At 36.3% G+C, this 26,658-nt stretch overlaps 1 protein-coding gene and 1 long non-coding RNA gene across 2 annotated transcripts in view; one reads left to right on the top strand and one right to left on the bottom strand.

Moving 5' to 3' along the window:
- The window catches only part of LOC139117443 (cubilin-like), a 103,012-nt gene that overhangs the window by 5,764 nt on the left and 70,590 nt on the right, over positions 1–26,658 (top strand). The gene's annotated exons all lie outside the window — the stretch shown is intronic.
- The window catches only part of LOC139117444 (uncharacterized), a 28,814-nt gene continuing 3,328 nt past the window's right edge, over positions 1,173–26,658 (bottom strand). The window contains exon 3 of the long non-coding RNA XR_011548536.1: positions 1,173–1,298. This is a non-coding gene — a long non-coding RNA (uncharacterized lncRNA). The remainder of the gene's footprint in view (positions 1,299–26,658) is intronic.

The raw sequence follows: 26,658 nt of genomic DNA, 5'->3' as shown, positions 1-26,658 counted from the left end.
ATAGATTTATGTAAATGAACTAGAGACAGGTGATGGTGTAAAGATAATTTCCATAGAATTTGATGACGTAAACACTATTGTCTGGTGGCGAAAATTGTCTGGTCAATTTTATGATGTTTGTCTTTAGGGGAGGAGCTGTCCCAAGTTTGTAATCTGTAAATCATGAGGTCACTCAATGTCCTTGGTGCTAAAAAGTGAATTTCTTGATTTCTCAGGGCTGAAAAATTCCTGTTTACGGATTTTATTTCTGTCATCATGCCAGTCGGCGTCGCTTTATTGTTTTCAGTTGTCTAGATGTTGCAGGGAAATAGGGAATGGTTAGGTACTGTGGTATCTCTGGTGGGGATAAACCTCTTTATGCCTTTTTTTCAAATGGTTAACTGTACTGAAATTTTAAACTAGGACAGTAACCTTGAAAAGCAATTATATCTAGTTTTCCTGTTTTTTCTTGAGATGATGACAGTTTACAAGTATAACTTTGTATATGTTGGGACTGAGCAAGTAGGCTGTGTCCATGACGAAAGCTTGGAAGATCTGCAATTTGCTTGTTTTTTTAAGAATATTTCTCAATAACTGCTGTAAAATGTATTTATTTTCACGATTTGTCTGTGCAGCAGCACTTGTACCAATGGTGCCACCTCAAAAATTGGCTGAAAATGACAAAATAATAGAAATATTGCAACTCATACATACCTATCACTCTTATATAACCCTGATGTATGCTACTAAGTTGGATATGATTGATTGCTTATTAATCGCATAAATGACCCCCTAGGATGTTGTTAATGGTTGCTATAACCCTCTAGGTTACCATTATTCTCAAAGGCCAGAGAAATATGATCTATCATATAACATCACTTCAGTGTTCATAAAGACACATCGGTATATTTGAGAAAGATTAGAGCGTTAATATGTCTGACCCCGTACCCTTTACATAAAAGTCAATCAAATGGTATTGGCAGTTTCTCCAATGTGTGAGAAGTTATTTATGAATAAAATATTAACCAGTGTTATAACATAGGCTATCAGTCCAAACAGACCATATGTTGTTTTGATATTTTTTGTTGTGAGTGCTTGAGTCTCTTTATTCAGTTTTCAGTTTACTAATTTACACAAATAGCAAAATTGTTCGGAAAGTACATATATTTTGTGTCAAAATGTGAAGGATGGCTTGGCTCCTGTGAAAGATGAATTTTGATGCAAGTCACATGTTTTATTGTTTACCGCAGGTATCTTCTGTAAATTGCATGCCGAAGACCTTGTTTTTAGTACTCAAAGCAGTCCATGACTGACAGGATCTGAAAATAATCAACGTTTAATAAAAGAAAGTTAGAAATTTTCCTTAAAGGTTAAATTTTGCTTTACTCAAGAATATTTGTCCGAGACATCAAATTTACACTTTCAGATATTCAAATAATTGTAGAATGTAGAAAAATTTAAAGTATCTACAAAATTGCCGCATGTTTCACCGTAATCAAGATGGAAATAAAAGTAATCGACCCATTTACATTAGTTATCAGGCTGAATTTGTTAAATATGTGTTGTCGTCATACAATTTTCTGACTTGACCATCATCATTAAGGTGAGATTTTTCAACCAGTAGGAATACTGATTGAAGTTTTCAATCCGACATTGATTGGTCCAAGGTATGCATGCACCTGTAAATCTCTTTCCGTCTCTGCAACAGTGTTTGTATATAAAAGGTCGGTTTCCACCCCCAAGTAAAAGTATTTATTTTGTTTACTTTCTCATCAAATGAAACAAAAGTACTTTGTTTTACATCCAACTAAGGGTTGATCTTGCAACTGCTTGTGCTTTCAAAGAGTGATTTATTCACATATTTTGTTGGATTGTGGCATGACTGCAAATAAAACAACTTTTTAAAGTCTCTTCACTGTGCAGAGGGGAGTAGTTTAGAGAAACGTGTATTCAAAGGTGACATTTATGTAAGGCTTAAGTTTGGCACTGGGACAGATACACCCCCTTAGTTAAATATTCTCTGTGTACTGGGCACTAAAATATTCCTGTTTTATTTTAATGTCCCATTCATACCCATGGCAACGGTAGAAAATCTCTGGTCATATAAACTGCTGTCACAGAACGCTTCACAACAACTGGTCGAAAGAGACCCTTTGCCGGTATTCAAGTAAAGTTGACCCAATCAATGACACATTTCTCAGCAACTCTTATTTCAAAATTTTAATTCAAGTCCATGTGGCAGGGGGACCTGATAGTGTATTGTCATCCATTCTTTTGGTCAAATTGAAAATAGGAAACTCCCAGCATTCATTGTGAACGTATTTTTGAAGTGTAATACATTAAACCCCAAGTCGAAAAGGCCCAGGATCGGCATTAACTATGGTGTTAAGAAGATTATGAGCTGTTTCTGTCTTCTGTTCTCCTTTGAAATTGCAATAGTTATATAAATATGTTGCTAGATTTTTGGTTTAAGTACGCACCGGGCTTAATCTTCAGTTAAAGTCAAAGTACAGTTTTTGTTCCCATTTTTGATTGGATTATCCAGGTGCTCATGATTAATTTAGAGTTATTTCTTGTTGATACTGGTATATGTACAATACAGCATGACCTTTGCTACCGATTGTCCATGCAGTACAATGCCATTGCTATGTATGTACAAGTGAAAGTTTGATAAAACATATGACACTAGACATTCATGTGTAATCACTTTTCTTCTAAAGTATGCACTCATGTCTTAAAGGCCTGAATCAGATGTAAGATTGTCTTGCCAGGAAATTCACTAACTGGATTACAATTCCAATAGAAAACAAAAGGCTTTGACATCTCCATAATCCTCTTACACAGTAGAACAAACTTGATCCCAGAGATAGACTCCCCTACATTTACATTGACTTGTGATAACGTTATTTGCCGGTACTTGCAATTTGAGAGTGATCGTAAAGTTCAGTCAAACATTGCTGTTTGCTAATGGTGATATTAGTGAGCACAATAATCAATGATTTATAGACATCAGGACAAGCACCTTGATTACTTGTGCCACTTCTGTGTCCCAGATTTTAAGTACATTGCTCCTGCGTTACCCATGCACTGGGGAGTCACCTGAAAACACACATAACGAAACAATCAGGTATTCCTAGGGGGCTTTCTCAGCTTTACGAAACAACCTGACCCTCTAAGATTACAGTGATTCATAAAATCATCCAGTGTAATGACCCAGTATTTTCCAGTCGTGCTGCATTTTTATACGGTGAGGATGTACTGCTGATACTGGAAGCAGTGACTGGGTACCACTTTGGGAGAGATTCCCAGGGAATTGTTCCATTTGAGATCTGAGGGTTGTAGTCAGTGAGAAAGATGTCAGAGATTTCAGTGGACATAAAAATAACTTTCTACAACATTCTTCACTTGACCATCATCATAATGTGTTGTATGTACTGTACCTGTGTTTGACCATCATTGTGATGAGTTTTCCTATGCATTATTGGTGACCTAGGTGTGACTATATGTAGTACTCAATGCACAGCAATTATTGCTGTACAAGTTTGGCAACCCTTGGTTTCCCGTGGTCAGCTTTTGACCCATCCTATGCATGCTGAATTGGCTATAAACCTCATTCACTCTTAGCTTTATTGGCTTTCATGGGTCAAATTGGGCCATCTTCAATAAAGATGGGAAGAATTTACAATAGTGTTGGTAATGAGAACCTTTTGACAATAAATGTCATTTTGGGTTCGTTGATTTTCTTGAGCACTCATTTCAATTCCAGTATGTTGAAATTATCCTGGAATGTCTTGTTTTTCTAAATTTACACTTGATATGAACATTTGCGCCGTGTTCAACAAATCACAGAGTCTGTTCAAAAGTGGACAAATTCAAGTTCTACTGTAAAAAACTCATACAAGATGGTAGTAATCTCTCCGTGTGATCTCTGAAAATGAAACTATAATGGCAGAGGGAAACAGCATACATGTTATCATCTGTGTCATTTATGCATCATATCAACATGACGTAGTACAAATCCAACCGGAGTGAAGTGAAAGATGTTGAAATAAATGATACAATAAATGCTAAATCACAGTAACTCCACTGGAATGACTGTAGCTAAACCCAGTGTTTTTAGTGGTACCTTTTGGGAGAATTTTAAAGTTGACTTAATTTGCATACTAATAGCATGTACCTAGAACGAGATGTGCAACTTATCTGGACTTATTCTCTGCCCATGAATTTTTTCAAGCTACTGTATTAGAATTCAATGTCACTTAGAGAATCCAGCAATGTTCTAGACAAGATGTTTTGATGTACACAGGAAATGATGACTAAATTGTGGTATGCTGGTACCGATTGGTACTGGTGCTAAATCACCATGTTGAAGTCACCTTGGGCGAATTACAGAGCTATTTGGTTGCCAATGCATGCTGTCAGACCCAAGAAAACTGTCTTATAGTCGACATAAAAGAGAGATAGTCTTGAAGTCGTACAGAAACGCCTCAATAAATACAGGCTGAATTATGACAAAAGTGATACAAGTTCCACAATGATATAAGCATGTAGAAAGTTTCCATGGTGACACTTGGGATTAAACTTTACAGGGCTGTTGCATTTCGTAGAGAAACTGCTACATGCTTCAACACAAGTGAAGTCAAGGAGAATCATGTATCAGAAACAACACATATTGTTGTGTGGCTTTCGTGAGAGCTGATCTGAATGGTAACCATCTGAAGTCGCTTACAGGTGCATTAGGGCATAAACAGCTTTACTGTTGTCAGCACGGCTTTCACAAGAGAAGTTTCTGGGTTGTCTCATTGAAATGTATGGGCTGCAGTGAAAGTCCGGGATACGCCCCCCCTAGACAAAAGCATGCCAAGGACACTCTTTTTGTTCAAAATCGGTAAACATTACCATTAACGGAGAAGCAACCCCTACTGTGAGGTGGCAAGGGTTATTAAAAAAAAATCCATCGCCATTCTCACAACAAGGAACGGTATGACCTAGTTAGAGAAGTATAAATCAGTGAACTTCTTTATTTAAGACATTGTGCTGAAAGGCCAATACCTCACATTAACTTTATTGTAATCCAACTGATATAGGACTTTTACTTGTGCAGTGTTGGGCATACACTGATACATGTACAGTATTTTGTAAGGCTATTACCAAGGTTCCCGGGCCCCTCATTGTATCAATGCAATCTGGTCGCAGAACAACAGAAAAGGGTGGGGGGAGGGGGGTCTGTACTCAAACCTCAGCAGAAGCACTGTAAAGGCAGAGAAATCTCATCTTTGTCCAAGGATAAAAACTTTCTAGGGGAGAATTCTATTGTTAATAGCTGAAACTTTCCGGGTTATCCTGATGTTGCGGAACGGCTATTTGTCTGACGTCACTTAGTACTGCTGCTCTGAGAATTTGCATTCACGAGCAACCTCAGTTTGAAACCACAGTGCAGCTCATTCATGTAGAGATGCTTGAAGAATTTTTTTGTCTGTTTTTTTTGGTGCACAAATAAATGATACGTAATCTATTGTATTCAGTGGCTATGGTTTTTCCCGATTGCTACTACCGGCTCACCCCCATTTCCTGTAAACAGGTTCCATACTCACCATCCATATCAATGGCTTTGGGCCAAACCATAGTGGTGAAAGGATTAAAGGTAGGGGTGGGTCAGTATGATGGGAAATGGTTCTGAAAGGGTTGTAAAGAGAGATGGATAAAATACTGGAAATGTGTTTATTCCAAAACTGGAAAGATCATGAGACAACTTCTAATACATTAATACTGTGAATGTATTCACGCTTGGGAAGTATGCAAACTTCCAATTGTGCTTCATGTGTACAAGTTGTCTCTGTAAAGAGTTGCTGATGTGTGTCATCGGGTGTTAAATCACTTCAGAGCGCTTTCAGGAAAACTTTTTAGGATTTCATGTTGAGAAAAGTTGAATGTGTCTCCAACAACACTGGTTTGCTTCAGATTTCATCAAAGATCAGAGCAAAGCTCCACAAAAAATGATCCATAGATTTCTGTAGATCTATTTTGCTACTGGCAGTATTCTATCGTGTCTCCAGACAGTGTAATTGTTCTACTATTCCCCTCTGTAATGAAAATCTGACTATGACAAAGTGCTCTCCACTCTAGAGAAAGAAGAAGGTCACAAACACGGATAGCATCACGGATATATACCAGGAATCAGGGACTCAGAGAATCTACAGGTGCCTGAGGGGCTTTGATGGATGCAAGTAGAATTTCAATGAATTACATGTCAAAGTATATGTAATACACAATACAGGTGAAAGTGCTTTTGAAATGGTATACCCCATTGTTGTGTTTGGTTCTGTCTGCCTGCGACAAAGTTGCATCTGTGTGCATGGCAAAGCGTAACATGTTGAATGACTAAATCAACCAAGAAAAGCTAAATTTTATCTGACTTGGATCAAGTCCCATCAGCCATAACTTTGCATGCATTTCCACGTATTATTGATCTGTGTTTGAACTATTAAGTGTTTCTTGCTTTATTGTCAAAATCTGTTTCAGAGCAGCCAATGATTAACTTTTTAACACAGCCATAATTTAAATGTGGACCATTTATATGCTGATGAGATAGTTTTGTAAGGTTTGATAGCCAGAAGTGTAACTACATACAACAAGTGGTCTTGCTCTATTGTATGGGTGTATGACTATTAATCCTATGGGTTTGTTCTACCATAAGTTTTTATAGCCTCACAAATTCTTTACAACCTTCCTTTTTGTGGATTTTCATCATGACATGCAATTCTGTAGATAGGGTATATTTAAGTTAGGGTTAACTGTTCACCCCCAATTCCCTGTAAACAGGTCCATAATCACCAGTGAATACAATTGGTTTGGGCCAAACCATGGTGATGAAAGGGTTAGCAGTCTTGTGATCTTGAATTATGTTTGGAGTTTGCCCCTTCTGTTTGCCAGCATAAACTTCAAGGCCCTCCTCACCTCTCTTAGGAAGATGCGGAATGTTTTTATGCATGGAAGCATGGAACTGGCTAATATACTCGGAACAATTTCTGAAAGAAAAAAGATACTGAGCTTAGCACACCCCGGGCCCCGTTGCAGTAGCCAGTGAGTGAGTTTACAGGCATTGATTGAGAAAACAACCATGGCAGGTCGGCAACTATATGACCCTTGCGGTGACTTTTTTAATCACCGGGTTGAGAAAAAAGACCTAAAAACCCTGTGTCAGATTAGAAGTAGGTAATCTGAGGAGACTGGGTCCAGAAAATATTTTTTTCTCAGATTTAACTGACCTACATGTCATAGCGCAGAATCATTGCTGGTAGAAGCTAGTAGTACTGTACAATTGGTTCATACATGTATAATTCATAGTGGTTTGATCAAAGGGATGGGGAGAGGGTGTTTCTCTTTATATTTCATGAAGAGTACTGCCTTACGTAGCCTTGGTAATTTGATGGTGTGCGATATAGTAGGTGTAATTGTAAAGATGTGTCAGCGTGAAAAACTTGAACCATGTTAATTACCATCAGAAACAAGGCCGTTGTCAGGGTGGAAAGTAATTGACCTCAAACCAAGTGATAGATGATATGTACATGTATAGACAGGCTTTGAGAAGAGTAAGAATTATTTCATGTGACAATTTTGCAGCAACAATCTTCTGTCTAATTATGTCGGGTACATGGAACTTTTGAGACATGCATGCATGAACTTGAACTGTCTCCCGCATGTATTATGCCTGTGACTTTAGACATGACCTTTCTAAGAAATAGGGTGAGACTGTAAATTTGTCTCAAGGATACATGTCTAAGTAGAGGCATTGGAGATCGTAGCATCCCTTGTATAGGGTATGTTGGTTTGATCTCCCAGGCGCCATGATATTGCTGTCGACAGTTTTGTTGTTGCTAAGGTGGTGAGGTTAGTTCACAGGATAGAACCCTGCCACTGTCATTTAGTCATGGCTGGTTGGCGATAGGAAGCATTCAGGAGAATCAATTTGTGACCATGGGAGTTGTTGAGAACTACTGTATTTTTTGTGTTGTCAGGATTTGATGAATATCATAACTTCATCACAAACACAAATACGCAGGACAGATGGTGATTTGACTTTGATCATCAAAGAATAAAATTATACATTGGGAAAGAATATTTTTTTCAATATTCACAGTGATCTCAAGCCTTGCTTTAACATATCAGACAGGACAAAGTCAAGAATTAAATACATTGTATTGGTTCAATGCATAGATGCAATTTTGCAAAATTGAGCCATGATTCACTAACCAAGACACATGGTGTGCTATTGTCATGATGCGTGGGAGTTCCTTTCAGCATAATCATATGCCGTTTTTGTCAGTGATGGTCTGACGATTGGAAAAGTTTTCTATAATAACAGAAGCCCTGTGGGGTATGGGTACTTTTATTGTGTCTGAATACGTTTGCAAAGTATGTAGATTAGCTGGCTTCTAGGCATCGGCGAAGATTTGGGATTTGAACCCATGTGATTTATGTCAAGGTGTCACCAGATAAAAGGTTTTAAGTTACAAAGTATACAATAAGTAAAACATTTGATATTCCCTATTGATGATCTCACAGCAAATAGTATTTGAGGTGAAACTGGTATATCTAATATCAGTGTAGTGCTTAGGGAATTTTAATGTAAAAACTTTTCAGGAAAATGTGCCATGAGCTATTGTCAGCATGCTTGAATGACAGTGTTACACAACTTTTACTGTTACACAACTTGCAAAATTTTACAAAAAAGTGTTGGGTTGATCTACTGAACTATGTAAACTCATAAAGTTGAGTCGTCTTGGAAGTTATTAGAGGACATAACCGGCACTGAATACTTCATATGCACATTTTCTAGAAATAGAATAACAAGCATGTACAGACTCAGTGTACTTGCATGTGGGAGATATGTATTCAGTGAAGGCAGTTTCTGTGTTGACAGGTAATGACATTAAGCACCCTGTGTTCTGTGAAGACAGGTTTGGATTCTTCATTGTTTCCAAATAATAGAGAACAATGGATTGTATGTAGTATCCATCCGATCATAGACTACAATGTTTTTCAGCAAGTGTGTCCTTTGTCCAGTATTCTAAAGAGATTACAAAGTCAAGGGCAAGATCTTTACTCTTCTCTGTACAATAGAAACGGGAAATCTTTTTTTTTTATCAACAATTGAATATTTTGAAAGGTGAATGTCTTCCACATCTAGGACAGATGATGTTGATCTCCCAATGTTGATGAAAAGAATCAGTCTGTTTTCAACATATTGAATAGGTCAATAGCATTATACACTGACTGACCTTCACTTTAAGATAAATCTTCAAAGGATTTGAAGTACTGCCTGGAGTCATGTAGGAAGTATGGTCCGTTTCTGTACTACACACAGTCAACATTAAGAAATTAATTAAGCTGGTAATAGAGTTACAAAATGTGTATAGAAGATAATGTATGTACTGAAGAAGGTGACAAATGTAATACAGATCATATTAATAAGTACGGCGCTTTATGAGCTGTCAATTTTCCATTTCAATCTGGAAGTTGTCATCTGAAGTGTCACCAAGACAATGATATTGGTTTACTTAAGGCGTAGAAACTACCCACCAGTAAAGTAACTCCCAGCCAATATCCAGTGTAGAGTAAGACTGATGATACAATTGTACATTCTAAGAGTTTGGAAATTTCTTTGGTTAGTACCGGTACATGCTGGTAGTAATTTATTGTCATCTGATTAATTTATAACTTTATTAGTCATTTCCATAGGAAACTTGAAGATTTCAGACAAATCAAATATGTGAAGTGGAGGTGTCTTTCCTTGAAGCTGACTTTTTCTAACAATGTGACATTGATTGCAAGGTTGAAGTGATATAGCTGTAGAGGATTCTTGTGTAACTACTAGCTAGCAGTTAATGAACCGGCTAGAAGGGATGGCCTTCCCAGCTGACGTTTGGCCACGGCATGTCACTTTCCATGATACACATCAGTGAGCACAGGAATACGTCATAAAATGTCTTATTTGCTGTAAGGTTTAGCAAATCTAGGTTACTGTTAGCTGCAGTAATCAACCCAGTACCCTCGTCTCAAATACAGAGTTGATAAACATTGTGTTATTAACAACTAATAGGACAAACTTGTACATAAATGTATATGTATGAGGACCATTTCTGAAAATACGGGTGATTGCAGATTTCAAAGATTGCAGATATGCAGACATGTAGTAAAAGCATCATAGATCCACCTGTATGCGCAGTTTAATTTATGAGTCCCACTTTGTTCAAACTTCAGCATTCTGACTTGCAATTTTTCTAAGGCCACAAATTGCTAAAAGTCATTGTATTTCATCAAATATGTGCTTGCCATCATCAACCATATGCCATAGTGAACATATCTTGACATATTTCGGCGCATACTGCATCATTACAAACTGAAAATGTCCACAGGGTAGTTTTGGTTTCATATGAGATTTCACTTCAAAGTAATGGGATACATCTCGCGTTGGCAAAAAGTATCAATGATTTCTGTCAAACTGGTAAAGGGAAGTTTTTGTCATCATTAGAGAGATTTCTGTGGAGTTGACATTTCCAGGGCAACGCCTAGGAAGATGGCATGCTGGGATGCAGTTCTCTTCCAGGTTACAGCTTGGCATTGCCCTACTTTCATCATATTGAGGTGTTTCCCTGTACAAAATGGCAAACCTTGTGAGCATCTGTCAAGTCAAGACTTCCTTTGATCTTTTAGTTCTATTCAGTGTCCCAAATCTACATCCTCTCCATTATTCAACTGCCATCACTCCATCAGTCACTAAAACGAGAAGAAATGTAATAAAAAGACGAATGCAATTGAATACATACCAGGATACATACATACATACACATATACATACATAATAAACCTATATTCACACATACACAACATAACATTCACACACATGTATGTATGTATGTGTATATATATGCATATCATGTATATATATATATAATATATATATATATATATATATATATATATATATATATATATATATATATATATATATATATAATATATATATATATATATATATTATATATATATATATATATATATATATAAGGCACAAATTGTACAAGTACATATTATATAATGTGTAAGTACTGTACGGTATATGTGTGTATGTGCATTACATGTGTGTATAACTGACAAGTGGATTTATTGAAACTGATAGTTTAACTGGATAACACATAGTGTGAGAGCATCTGAAAAAAAAAGTGATTACATTGAACAAGACTTCAATAACAGATATCTCATGCCAGCTGCAGTCGAATGGAAATGTAGTGTATTATTGTTACTTAAAGATGACATTGAATGAAAACAGATTTTGTTGAGTTAGATATAGTATTGTGAACTGGTTGTGTACTGTAAATATTGGAGTACAAAACTAGTACACGCATGGAGGAAATGTGTGTTATTGAATATTTCCTAGGAAATTCAACACTATGTGTATATTTTGGCGGGAACACTTTATCATGAATGGGATGGTTAGTTTCTCAAGCTGTCATTTTAGACTTTTGTCATGAAATAGGATCACCCTGTGAGTTTCGTACTCCATGAAGTATAAGGTAGCGTGATGCAGATTAATTTACATTACAATAATTCTGTCACAAGTTGTGATCTAAAGTTAACTATTTTGTCCCTGCCTCACTCAAGCATGTGTGGATCACATTAGGGAAAGAAGGAAATTTTGTTTTGCCAGAATTTGGAATGAGAAAAACGGAAAATATTGAAATTCCAGAAGTTGTGAAAAGTGAGTACATTGTGCTAGTATTCATGTATAAATGTAGATGAAACAAAATTACTGAGTATCGTAAAATTAAGTGGTGTTTCACTTCCTGACTGGGTGTGGAAATTAATGAATATGGAACCATAACTTTTGACCACTGTTGCATAGTTATGACATTTAGAACATACTATTGCCAGGCAGATTAACCCTTTGAGTGCTATAATGTTTCCAACCAAAATTTTAGTGCAACATTTTACCAATTTTTATTAATTTTTCTGTAATTTTTTTGATAATTTTGGATCAAATGGACATTTATTTCATTAGCTACAGTTTTATCAAAATTTTGGCAAAAATCTGTAAAAACCTGACTTCGGTATATTTATTAAGGCGACAAAAATTGACTTTGGTGCCCAAAGGTTAATAAACTTTTAATGTTTCCCAATAAAAAACCAAGAAGATAAATAAAATTTGATAGCATTTCAAAACGATGAATTCCTCTTCTTATTTGCAAACTTTGCTCATGGCCCAAATCAGTGAGGTAGTGACACATTTTACTATTACTGTGATTTTATTGGTATTATAACATAAAAACAATTGCTGTGATGAGCTTTCTTGGGACAAACTAAGGTTTTTCAAGTATTTCATATAGTCCACATGCAATGAAATAATCATAGAAAATATTTGAAAGTCCTGTCCTCTTATTGGGAACATTGCCAAACATACTACATGAAATACAGGACAAAAATTTCCCAGAGTGGTTTGGAGTTATACTATATATTGGCACGGGGTAAAATTAATCGTAGAATGATGAAATTGTTTTGAAATTCAAAACCAGTGCAGTGTTGGTTTGTCATGAAAGTCTCTTGCACAACACGAAGTAAACTTGCTGTAATGGTTGAGGTAGTACTGACTAACTACCATGTGAGCACTCAAATGAGTTTGAGAAACATGCATCTGCTTTTTGCAGTCATCTCATGACCTGATATGAACTATTTGATAGTAGTGTTACTGTTTTAAACTGACATGTCATATGTCATTGATACAACTCTCAGATGGTGTCTGGTTTACCTTACGATCAGACATTTTTGAATGATTGGCCGAGAAGAAATCTTTTACTGACTGTATATATATTCCTTATGAATGTCGTCATGGCCTGCAGCCTTCCTAATGAACTGATAAGTTGTCATATGCTATTCACGGTAATCTGTACAAATGTATCGTCAAAGAAGTGTCAGTTTTCATAGTCCATCTGAATGTTTTCATGCCAAATGGTTTTGGTAATCTTAAATTTTTATGCTCTTATTTCATCACCAAGAATTTAACAGCCTTGAAATTAATCATTGCTTAAGCATCTTTTCTGCATTTGAAGTGTTTCAAATTATATTTCATGGCAATTTAAAGAATTTTGCTACTATGTTAAAGAGGAAAACCTTATGGCAAGATGTGAACTTTGATAGTTAATGTTTATGAACTTAATGTGTATATTTTATGTCACTCTGAGGCAGAACAAGGGATTCTAATTCTATGTCAATTAAAGTATATCTGTGTTTTTCTTCCCATTCAGATATAAGAATTCAGGATTGCCTTTATCTGTATTTAACCAGGTTTCAACCTCTAAACCTGAATCTGAACTTAGCTACATGGGAAACTGTGCTGTGTCTTGACATATCAGCAGTTGGCATCATTCAACGGTACATCTTGCCTCCCACACACTAGGATAATTTGCCAGTTTTAACTTGTGTAGTGAACCTGCGGCGATGTTTCAGATAGGATTACTGTTTTGGTCCCAGGCAAACAAGGTTTAATACATGGTCAGATGTCACAACCAACAACCCCCCTAGACTTCGACAGTTTTTCTTTGGATCACTGAAAGTGAAGCTGTCTGAATCTTAAAGTTAGAGAATCATGAACCAAACAAAAGGTTACGGGGCTAATCAAAAGCATATTTGGGCATGGGATTGACCTTGAGTGACCTTACACTTCAGAGTGCAACCTTTCAGCTTTTCCAGTCTCGACATTTTTTACAACTTTTTGCACTTTTAGTGTAGTTGGCCACATGACTGTTGACATCTTTTGGAAGAGGAGAAATCAAAAATTAATTTATGCTGTTGTAGATATATCTCTCTGACTCACAATTGAAGATCTGTCCAGTGAGATTTGTATCTGTGACCTACTTGTGCAGAAACAATAAACAGGCCCTTCTAACCAATTATGTTGTATACATGCAACGTTGTGACCTTACTCCAGTGTCTGCAGTAGAAAATCAGAATGTGAAAAACACAGGAATTTTGACTTATGTGAGCTAAGATAGGATGCTCCCTTTGTATCTTTCTATATGTTGGCATTTAGTTTCTCTGTAGACAGTATAATTTGACACTAATGACAGTGAAAGATGGGGATCAAACACTCTACAGGGACAGATAGCTGAAAATAATTTGGACGTGAAGTCATGAGTTGGCCTTTCAGTATGGTATGTCGCTAGAGTAGACTGCATGTATGCAGTGACTCAGGAAGTATCTGATTCAAGTTTTGAAACTGTAATCTCTGACTCTTAATGTCTTGAGTCTAGACATCAGTCATTCAGTGTCTATTTTTACAGATGTTGGCAGCTGTAAACTCTAATGCCCTTGTTAATACACACACTGATACATCTGTCCTTGAATATCTACTACAAGACATCTGATGCCTCTAGGAGATATATGTATTCAGTGACGGATGTGTTTTCACTACAACACACTTATTCATTGTTTTGTCTCTGCACACAGCATTTGTGTGTTTGTTGTGATTGTAGGGGCATGTGAATTTCAACAGAGTTGAAACTTTGTTGTGAAGTTTCAAAATATCATATCTTAAAGTATAAAGGACTTTTGTCAATGCATGCATGAAATGAATGTCAGTTGACCAAGTTTGGCTGTTCAGATGTTTTTGCATTGAAGAATATGATTCATTCAAGCCAACAGATCGATAAGCAACACGATAAGCAAGTTAGAGTTTAAAGACTGGGTGAACAGTGGAATGAAGCTGGAAAAAATGCAAGATATTTAGTTTAGGTTTTTTTTCGGTCTCACAGTTAGTCATACAAATCCAGTGGGTAAAGCTGTTTAATGCTTCCGTATCTTCTGTGATTCTCCTTGGCAGACATGCCGGGACATATTATGATTTTATCTCAATGCTAGTAGGGACAGCAGAAATGTTACTTCAGTTCCCAGAGTGTGAATTCCTGCCTTTTGTGTCCTAGGTTTTCTAAGTGAACAACCATACGGCTATGTTTCTGCTCAGTGCAAAAGGTTTAAGTCTGCAAATCACAACATAATCCTGATTCCTTAACATTTTTTGTCATCAAAACATGACACATACAATGATACCTTATTAATTATTACTAAGATGAGACAAAATAAATTTATATTTTCAAGAAGTGTATTTCGTTAAGGATATGTCTCATTACTCTACTGATTTCAAAGTGAATTCATACTAACTGTACACCAAGTCAAGTCAATAATGATTCTGTAAAGACTGTAAAGAACCATAAAATTGAAATAACAAGTCTCTAAAAATTTGTTGTTAAGCTGCATCACACTTAAGTTACAAAATGTAAATACAGACATGTCACTCTAGAAGTATTACAAACACTTAATATTCTACAGGTATCTCAGGAAAAAAGGTCAAAGGTTACAGGTACTTGTGTTTGCACAGGAAAGCTTTTCTTGTACAGCTTTTCTACGAAAGAAAAAATCGCTGATTGACAAGAAATGTGTCTTTGTATTTTTAACAAAACTTAATCCAGCAACTTTTGTGTGGGCAATTCAAAAGCAATGAGTGCTGTTATTGTTCCGTATGTGTGGTGGGTTTGTGTTTATGGTGATACTGGTGAACCAGGACTGTTGTTGCTGTTTGTCTCGGTATCGAAGTGACCACACACACTTGAAGAAAATATGCAAGTCAGTGTGAGATGCAGAGATGAGTTACACGCTTAATTTTCAATAACAAGAACTGAGCTTACATATAGGCCAGGAGGAGTTATTGCAGACAGTGTGTAAAATCTAGATTATAAGTTGTCGGTAACAATGTAACTAGAGGGATATTTCGCTGGTTAATTAAAAAAAGATTTAAAACAACGCTCACCACCACTGTAGCTTTGCCAAACAAATCTGAGGAACAATATTTTTGGATATAGCCTTAGAGGCTAAAAACATATCATAAGTTCACTTTTGGAAAAATTGAAAAAATATCCTGGACTACATAATTTTTCGCAGCAAATTTGAGATGATTGTATGTTTAATGTATGGCCCTTGTAGAAGATATGAAAATTTCAATATGACTACTAATATCAGGGATATGAATACATGTGGTAATGTATGTGACATTTTACTAACATGAATAACTTATGGTTCTATGAAAGAGATTGTCTAAAGATGCTGTTTTCTACAGACATACATAACTAACAGATACTGGACTGTGTAGCATCATATCAATACTAAATATATCTGGAATGATTTGGGCCACCATAGTTTGCACAAAATGCCCCCTTCAGCAGTCTTTGCTGTCAACTGCAAGACACAGACATCAAGAATTCACCTTTATTGTCCATCCCGATGAGACGAGGGAATCAACTCCCTTCAGGTGAAGTTTTTCCAGCGGCTCCTTGACAAACTCATGCAGTCACCTATTTCTCATCTCTTTATTTAGAGGTAGGCAATGAAAATTGACAAAGATGAGATTGACAGCCAAAGAAAAGAGAACGGAGTCTATGCCTCACAGGGAACAAAAGTCCTGAACACAGTGTGTGAATTGCTCCAGGGTACCACTCCACATCTTTATTCTCTTCACTGACAATAGAAATCAGAGACAAGAGGAGAAATCTCTTGACCGGAAAGTGTATGGGCCATGTAAAATCTAATTTTGACTGCAGATCAAGTTTTTCCCTCTTGTTTTTCAAGCAGGAAAGAGAAGGTCCTTGTTTTCCTCTCAACGCAACTTTTAGCTTTCACAAAAAACCTCCAGAAATGCTACTTAGGTCTGAAATGTACCGATTATGTTTTTTCTAGAAAAGCAAAGTAGGTCATACAAGTTGACTAGAATAATAAGTACTTAAGTGCAGCCAGTCCTTTGCACACACGACTTAGTACAGATGCTAAAAAAACAATTATCTAAGTTCATGCTCTTTTACCATAACCTGATACCTGTATTTTGGATTGGATCATCTATAACTTTCTGACAGCTTTCACAGCTTTTGACTGCACAATACATTGTGCTCTAGTGTTTTGAAAAATGTTGACAGAAAGTTCTTTGACCCTGCAGCGGGCGTTGAGTGAGATGCAGCATATTTTAGTCGGCTTGGATCGTAAATTGTCACATGGGACAAGTAAATGTCACAGTGATGTCAAAAGAGGGCACCCTCTGCTCCTATCAGTGTTCAGTCTGCTCTTGATGATCTCTCTGCTCCTATCAGTGTTCGGTCTGCTCTTGATGATCTCTCTGCCATATTATCCTACCGAGACTCTGAAAACATGCTAATAACCGCATTAGGCCAAAGTAATTAAATTCTTTGTTTTGCGTCCACTCTAAATGGGAAAAGGTACGCGTCTAAGCGGCTGAAAAACACACACAAGAAAATTAACACAATGTAATTTGATTGCAGCAAATAAAAAATTGTAACAAAACTTTAGTTCAAAAAAGCTAAGCGGTCATGTCCTAAAATTTCCTATTCAAATACATTGTGTGTGTTTTTCATGAAAACCTTAAAAACCTACGCGGCTGGGGACGCAAAACAAAGAATTTAATTACTTTGGCCTTATGAAAAAAGCTATAAAAGTTAAAAAACAACCTTAAATGTAGTAGCTTCCCTGAAGAGGAAGAAAATATATCTATCCATGAATTAACTTTCCTAATCAATGTATAACTTTCATTATCTACTCATGTTGTTGACTTTTTTCCATTCTGCTCAATATAGGCAGGGTATGCAATTTGATTATTAGTGTGGACCTCTTCGTAGCTATGGAGGGATCTAATAGACTTGTAAACACAATTTATTGTGCACAGTTTTTCTTGTAACTGTTGACAAATGAATTCTAGTCCAGACTAGAACTTAGTTGCCCACATTTGAGGTGATTTGGGGAAAAGAACAATCAAGTTTATCTTACAAATTGAAGAAGAATATGTGGAAAACTCATCAATATTTACCACCAAAAGATCTTTAAATGTCATTGAATGCCCTGAATATCAAAAATAGTTAAACTAGTTCATGAAAGAAAGTGAATTAATTCCTCATTAATATCATAGACAGTAGCGCGGGAATTCTGCTTGTATATACATGAGGTGATTGTCACTATCACAGGGTAGGGCATTCGTTATCACCCCGTTTGTATGAGTGCATTAACCAAACCTTGAAGTGCGAAGCAGTTATCCTCACCCATGTACATGTATGTCCATTCTATAAATGATTTCAATGAATAGCCAGATTCAAGTGAATTTAATTCCTGTGTCACACATTTTGAATGGAACAAAAGAATGTTTTGTGAGTCTGTTGTACTTTCTGTCTGCTTTGGGTAATTCACACCTGTGAAAGTAACAGAAAGTGTTTGCAGGCCCATTCAATAGACCGTAGACCATTTTCCTAGGGTCTGTGAATAGAAAAAGTGAATTGCAAGGCTTCCATGGCCTTGACTTGTGGTGAACTGGAGTTGTAAATACAACATGTGGATATGAACAACCGTCTTTCCCTAGAAAGGGCAGCATTAAAGCTTCACCTTTCTCAGTTGCTCTGATGTGGATTATTCTAGATAGTTTGTCAGAGCTCGTAAAACTGCTGCGTAGACACCAGAGGGAGGAGTCAGACTTATAAAGAGAATAGTAATGAGTGAAATAAATCTGTAATATTCAAACTGCTAGGATGAGTATTACTACAACATTCCTAATCTTTGTTGATTGCTTGAATTCAGCCTGATAAAGTTGTTTTCCAGTCAATTGTACACAAACTAGAAATAAATCCATTATGAATGAAACACTTGTCATGACAGAACGCACATAAGCTGACACTAGCCATTAGGGTGTCCTATAACATCAAGAGTCAAATTTTTAATTTTAGATAATGCTTGCATTTATCCGTTCACATTTACAAACACTACTGCATGGCATTACAGTGTGCCTTCAAGATCTAATGTGTTATAAGTTGTACAGTACAGCATGATTTGAATTGTCAATATCATCGCCTGTTTTCTGCCTCTAGATAATTCATAATTACTGGAGGATGAACCATTTGTGTAGCAAGGGTTAACAGAGCAAGGACAACAAGCAGAGATCTTTTAATTGCTCAGTTCTGGCATAGACAGAAAAAATTTTGCCTTTAATTCCACTTTTTCACTTTCCATTCATATTCTGGCAAAGGTGTAAAAAAATCCTGAAATTTTTTTCTCAGTTTTAGCGCCCCACCCCCCACCCCCAGCTGATATTTCCTCCCTTATTTAGTAAATTAACATGTAAAAAGGCCTAACAAGAGGAGGGGTTAGTTGGAATTCATGGTTTTACATACTGGTACACTGTGTTAATCTTCAATGAGATTGTATAACCAAATTTTAATAGTAAACTTGATAATGACAGTGTCAGTAGCAATCGCAGTGTAGCTGTGAAGGTGTTTGATCATTATCATGTGATTACCGTTCACAGCTTCCGTCTACTTGTGAATCTGTCAAATTTCAACAGGTGCTAAGAATCACCAGTCATTTGTTTTACTCCACTGAAGTTAATGTGAACAAGCAGTGTGAAATAGCTGTTATTGTTTTGCACACAAAACAGTCATAATGAAAGTTGCATTGAAGGATATTAAGGCCTATAGTAATTAGGCTTTTGGAATGTTCACGTAGTGTTCAGAAAGAGAAAGTTGCTTTCATAACTCACCAAGCTGTAATGCTCTTTGAGACATTTGGTGTTATTGATACTGAGCGTGTAAGTTCAGGGAAACTGTGAACTCTTCACAATAAGAGGGTTTGTGGTTTACAAGGGCTTGTTTAAGAAGGCAATTACAGTTGTTCTACCTGATACGGGAACAACCAGGTGACTTTAAATGCTTGCGTAGATGGCTTCAAAATTCAGCGAATGTTTGATTTATAGGTTGGTCATGTTGACTCAAGAAGTGGCGTCTGTGTTTCAATGAAATCAACCTTTTGGCGAAGTCCATATTCAGGGATTCAATCGACAATTTGTCATTGGTACATAATGAGTCATTATTTTAAAAGGTGCAAACCTGAAAACTGTGCAATTTCAGGAACTTCAGACCTTGAAATGCTCTCCTTTTTTCTCTCAGGAAAAACAAAGAATTCTGCGTTGCCGGAGTTTGCCGGAGCTATTGAAAAGGGCATGGAGACCTTTCCTTGACCTTTTTGCAGTACACTGTGTTTTGTTTTCTTGTGTGCAGAAGTTTTCAAGGACTTTTTCTGTTCACTTCGCATCATGTAACAAACATCAATTGTTTGTGTATAACAAAGCACATGTACAGGTAACTTGCAAACATTTTAGAAAACATAGATAATATTTTCTCACTAAAGCTTATGTACATCTCTCTCAAATTTATAATTCCAACAAAAGACAAAACAAAAATAACCAGAGCAATTATCGTTAAAATATCATAATTTAGAGCATGAACTGTTTCTACTTATGTACATGCCAACTTGTACATGTATGAATTAGGCTTTTAGAGTTAGAAATCACACAGGCATGATCTGTTACACATTCATTTGAAAAGTTACCTGGCGTTTCCTTCAGTAAAATATGGGCATATTGAATAAAATTAGAGGACTGAAATCTATATGTATACAATAAAGATATGTCGGTCTATATGATCTTCTGTGCATATTTGGCAATGGTTTTGCAATTAGCATCTTACAAGAGACTCCCTGTAAATTGAACTGCTTTTACTTCAGCAATAGGCAGCAGGAGATGTAAAGATAAGAACCAAGGCATACGATAACAACAAATACTATTGACATACCGTTGGAAGAAAGAAATGTCAGTGTACTTTTCAACCAGGAAATGATGCAGAACATGAATACAGTGAGGAGATTCATCATGTATTGTCTCACAGGTGAATATCCCTAAAGGGTTTTAAAATTGGATCCTCTTTACTAGACATAATGTTTTTTACACAGCTGGTGTTGGTACACACCTAATAGCCAGGGGGAGTTTGTGCTTTGAGTTGTCATGGTACAGTAATTTCATGTGCGCAAGACTCAAAGGATGACAACTTGTTACAGTGAAATACAACTCTATCATTCATTTGTATGGAGGCAGTATTCTTTGTCTTATTATGACTCAACTGAAAACTGTGTGGGTGGGGAAATTTTATAACTCTTGCACTGTTTATAAAATAACCTAAACCTACCACTCTACCAGAAATGTTAGTTCAAAGATGTAAAGGTGAGAATCAAAGAAAAGATTGCCCTATACAGTATTATTGTGCTTGGCCAGCCATGCGAAGCCTTTGTTTTTCTTTGTTAAAGGCCGAAAACCAAATGTACTGTTGATTTCCCATAATTCATTATGATTTGTATCATTGGAGATTCCTCAGTGAAGTCTACCAGGTCTACCATGTGTAGTCACATTCATAGACTAGTTGTTGTAAAAATTCTAAAAACATACTTTTACATAAGCACACCATTCCTCTCAGTTCTCTTTTCAAATGATTTGGAAAATTATGCAAGATTGAGAGAGGAGATTGCATTCTTGTAAAATTTTCCACTGATTGTGTCTTCGGCCTACAGAATAATGTGATGGCAAGTAGGGAGACTAGCTGCACCTGTTTTATGAAATAAAAGGAAATTGATTTTTTCCAAAGGAAACAACAGAAGAAATTTACATGCCAAGTTTTTCTCAGAAAATGACCCCTTCAGTTGGTCATAACTTGCTACCCAAAAGTAAGGCATTTGTAGTACCTAAAGAGTGTGACTTTTATGGTTGTATAATGGATATTTGGAAACTTTCACTGAAATATCTAAAAGTCCTTTACTAGATAGTATTTAACAATTATTCTGATGCTTCACATCATTGCTTACATGCAGAACTGAAAAAGTTATAAGAAAAGTAACCTTCAATGATACAAATCAAAGAGCATTGTGGGTAATTTATTGTACGGTGTTAAACCCATCTAAATTTTACAATGGTTCCTCGTCAAACCTAGTCTCCCTTTCCTCAGTACATCAGTGCAGTCATATAAACGTATTACAGTTCCAAAACCATTCAGAAACAACACAAGCAGATAACACTTTATAATAATTCTATTAATTTTCTCAAACTTCACGAGCGAAAATTCTCTGCATTGAAGAGAACCATTTAAATACTCATTGATAAGACTACTCATCATCCATGATGACATGTTGTCATGGTTACAGATTTCCATGAGACCAACTGATGGCAAATGAATATGTATGACGCGCACAATCTTGCAATAACTGGAAAGATTTTTTTTTATGTCTATATGGCAGTGTTATCAATCCCATTGTAATTTGAAAGAGGTATACAAATGAATCTGTTACATGCTTTATTGTTCTATTATAACATTTCATGTAGAATTAAAGGATACAGTCACCTGTAATCTAAATATGCCCATATATGATCAAAGGGGCGTTCCTTGGTATTCAAAATGCCCATGTGAGGGCGCTGTTTTTAAAAAGCGGCCACCCACTTAAAATCTGTGATTGGTTAGATTTTCTCTTTCCATGGTAACTGTGGCAAAATTAGAACAGGTGACAGTATACCTTTAAAGGATGGAAACACCAAGAATGTGGTCAGCTTTTTAAATAGGAATGAGACATTGCAGTGAGAAGTTACATATCCTGAAATAAAGTTTCTCATGAAATTTTATGTCTGAAAATTCTGTGAGAGAAAAAACACTATTAAAATTTGGAGACTGTGACCTGATTTCTATAAAATGTGTTAGAGTCAGGAGGGGAGGTCATGCACATGAATGTAATGCACTATTTTTTTGAGCTACCTGCTTGCTTCAAGCAAGTGTGAAAAGCAAGTGTGAGAAGACACATCAATGCAATTGGAAGTTTGTTACTAAATATCACTCACTGAATATAGCAATGTATATGCAACATTGGTTGCAAACAGAAATTTAGACAAAGACAAGTATGTCTGTGTGCATTGGTCTCCTTACTGTATTCCATAATGACATGTTATTGGGAATTTTTGAATAACAACATCTGTTATGGTCACAAAAACACATTACCGGTCATTCCGTAATTAAGTGCAGTTTCTGAAAGTCTTGTCTCAATTTCCGAACAATATTTATGTTTTCAAATTAGTGATGGATCTTGGGCATTATTTTGAATCACGGAAAGAAACGCGGAAATCTTAAAAACTTGTAAAAACAATTGAGGTGACGATGTGAAAGATTCAGTAATTCTGGGAAATTGAGTAACAATCACTGATTTAGAAAGAAGGAAAACATAATATTAGTAAATTATGGCGGATGTTGGTGGACCACCAAAAGGATGTGGTGTAAATTATGAGATTTGAAAATTAATTTATGGTTTTAGGATGTCAACTCCCCTGGTGTAGTGTTACAGCCACAGACTGCAGTATTGAAGGACTCTCCTGGAGAGAATAATTCTGCAACTGGATGATCAAAATTTATATTGCATCATAGCCACTGGCGTTGTTTTGAGTTACAGGGATAGCATTCCACTTCTGGAATCTGTCCAAACAGTTTTTAAGCTCAGCCATCATAGCCTCGGATGTGGCACGGCTCCAAATCAGTTTTAAACTTATAGACTTCCCCATAGCCAAAGATACTTACACCCCTGTTAATGTGAAATTATTTTATAAATGTGTAACACAAATTTAAGATTCACATTCAGATTCTTAATATGAAAATTCCCTTTTTTCCCCACTGGGACAAAGACCTTGAGATTCCTTGTTTGAATCCTTGAAATGCCACAGCACCCTATTCAGTGGTCATATTATTGAGTCATATACAGCTTGGTTGGAATTAGAAAACATTTTTGAAACATGCCATGAGGGAGTGCCTTATTGTCCTACTTGCCCAAATTTTGTGTTGCTCACTTTTACATAACTAGTATCCGTTTTTCATCTTATTGCATTTTTTAAGCTATCAACTTACACAAAATTTTGATAAATTACGTATCTTGCTTGGTGAAAAGTTTGTGATCTCATATGAACTTGATACTTTCATCTAGAAACTTGAACTTTACTCAGATATTTCCTGAAATGAGGTGACACAGACGAACCGACTACTCACATAATTCCTACTGCCAGCAGTATGATTGTTCAGTGAAGATATACTTGTCGTTTCCTGAAACCACGTTTTGTTTTTGTTTCGGTCACAAAATTTCACGACACATATAATAGTATGGTGTCAAATATAATGTGTAAATGTATACATGGAAGTCAAGTGACCCACACAGTTCAACTATATACGATCAAAGTATAGATAAGGAAGAAGAAATGTGGTTTCCAATAATTGTGACCTTCCACACTGTTTGGCTTATGTCACTCTGACTGGAATTCAAGCATGTGGGAGTAGGTTGTTTGTAAACTTCAACCAAATCTTTTTCAGACAAATTAACTCTTACATGTATTCTCCTCAGCCGCCCAGTTCCATCATTAGGTGTGTTCATAGGACTATTTAACATCATTTTCATTCACAGTACTGAAGTAAACAGCAAATTTAGTGTATATTATTAAAAAAAGAACAAGTAATTGTAAGGTATTCATATTTACTTACATATACACTTGATGATATTTTATGCAGTTGTAACTTTAAAGAGGAGAGGCGGTGAGTTCATAATTTCTGCATGGTTTCTTAGTGTTTATCAAGTGGGGTCCAGAGTTGATAGTCTCAAAGCTCTGAATTTTTGTCTTCAAATAGATATGACTCAGAGCATTACGAGGTGGAGTACAATGAACATCACATATGATAAATATATGGTGACGTGTCATTTGAGGGATAAATGGATGGAGTTGGTGAATTTTCAGGAATGCTAACTTGAAGCATGAGTTGTCATTTGTACCCGTTACTACCATGAACTACCAAGGTAGTTTCAACAACAATAAAGAAACAAAACCACCTTGCGACCTTCCTTGACTTGCTGTTAGGAAATACTCTGTTACAAATATTTGCAACGTAAAAAAATGCGCACAGGATGCTGTGGGGGATTTCACTGGGTGCACCGAAAAAGTGATCTGAAAGTGCTCTCAACAGGATTTGTTGTGTTTCAGTAATATTTACCGGGTATGAATGTCAAATGTCAGTGCTCAATGCCAAATCATTCTGTTCCAAGAAAAGATGTCCGGCTTAATTTTCCTGCAAGCAGAGATGTCGGTGACCGGACATGCCTTCTATGTCAACACAACCGCCAACACATATACATGTTTGTAAACAACTTGGCATGCTGTCAGCTTCTGCTGTGCTTCCCTGGTTCTGTGCACCATCCTAAACCATTGTGATGTGGGGAGTGTGTCAGGGGTGTGTCAGGGGGCTCTGTCTTTACAATTTGTTTTCCAAGCCATTTCAGATAATTAATTGTGGTGTTGATCATAAATTGAGTCAGACCAATCTAGAGGCATGGAATGAAAAACAAGAGTTTCAACAAGATTGATGTTCATACTGACAAGTTTGTACTACTGTGCCCTTGTTATCTAACTCAACTTAAATTGATGATTCTTGTCTAGAAAAGAAAATATTGTGCTACACAAAGACAAGAAAGTGAGCTATGCATGCCATAGGTAAATCATAGGCACTACTGACTACTAATATTTCAGGCAATTGCTCAGCTGGCGGACTATATTAAAATCTGACACCTTTTGAAATAGTTAAATTTGTTTTGTTTCATTAGCCATAACTTTATGCTGTAACAAAACATTTTAGAGACACTTACCATCTATAGTCTGTATCTAAATTTATCTTCATGACTTTGACAAAATGAACAATATGTATTAAAGGTATTTGGTCACCTGTTTTTTCATAGCCAATCATAGATTTTATGTGGATGGCCTCTTTTTAAAAAGGGCTCCTCCACACGAACAGCCATAGCATACTTAGTAGCGTAGACCACTACAATGTTCTTTGACGTATCAAATATGGAGGACCGACAGCTACAGGTGTTACTGGGTAATACGCTAAGCCCTGCCCCTTTACCATATATGGAATATGCAAATTAACGGTGACCGTGTATCTTTAATCATGAGTTGTTGCTAAAAAAGGTGATTTTTAAGAAACATATGATAAGTGTGATATCAGTTGAGTGATGTATGTTTATGGATCTCCACATTCCCATGGTTTGTAGTGACTTGGTTTTAGGTTGATGTTTGTGAATTATGAGATGTAGTGATGGAAGATTGCCTAGAAAGTATTGCAGTCATTTTATCGGCTGTGCGTCTAGTCTGATATTGGAGTAAGTAATAAGACACTCACTGCAATTTACCTCCCCAGTGATAGTTTTGATTTTCGAGTTCTTTCTTGAAACGGTATGAGCTCATGTAGGGAACTGACTGAAAAATTAACCCAGAGAAAGCGTCCCCAGAATAAACAAAATTAGTATCATTTTAAAGTTATTCCTTCTAATTCACTGAGTTGATCTGCAAAACTAAAAAGAAAAAAATTATGCAAAATACCCAGAGATGCCCGATATAATTTTCTTTTTTCAAACACTGATTCATTGACATGTGTCTTGTTAGTGGTTCGTTGTTTCAAAAGATGAGCAAAGAGATCAGCTATTTTATTTGTGGCAAATTGCCAACTTTTCTTTAAACTACTTGAGAATACTTTACTATCAAGTGTGTGTCTGAAAATAATTCTGTGTGTTCTGTACTGAGTTGCAGAGACTCCTTGGCAAATGTAATGTTTTTATATGATCTTTTACTCCATGACTCAGGGAGTTTTTAAATAGCTAGGGTGTGAAAACTAATCAGCAAAAAATCCTCCAAGG

This window comes from Ptychodera flava, chromosome 18 (assembly GCF_041260155.1).
Source record: "Ptychodera flava strain L36383 chromosome 18, AS_Pfla_20210202, whole genome shotgun sequence".
NCBI lineage: Eukaryota > Metazoa > Hemichordata > Enteropneusta > Ptychoderidae > Ptychodera > Ptychodera flava.
This window is presented reverse-complemented; position numbering and strand designations above follow the sequence as displayed.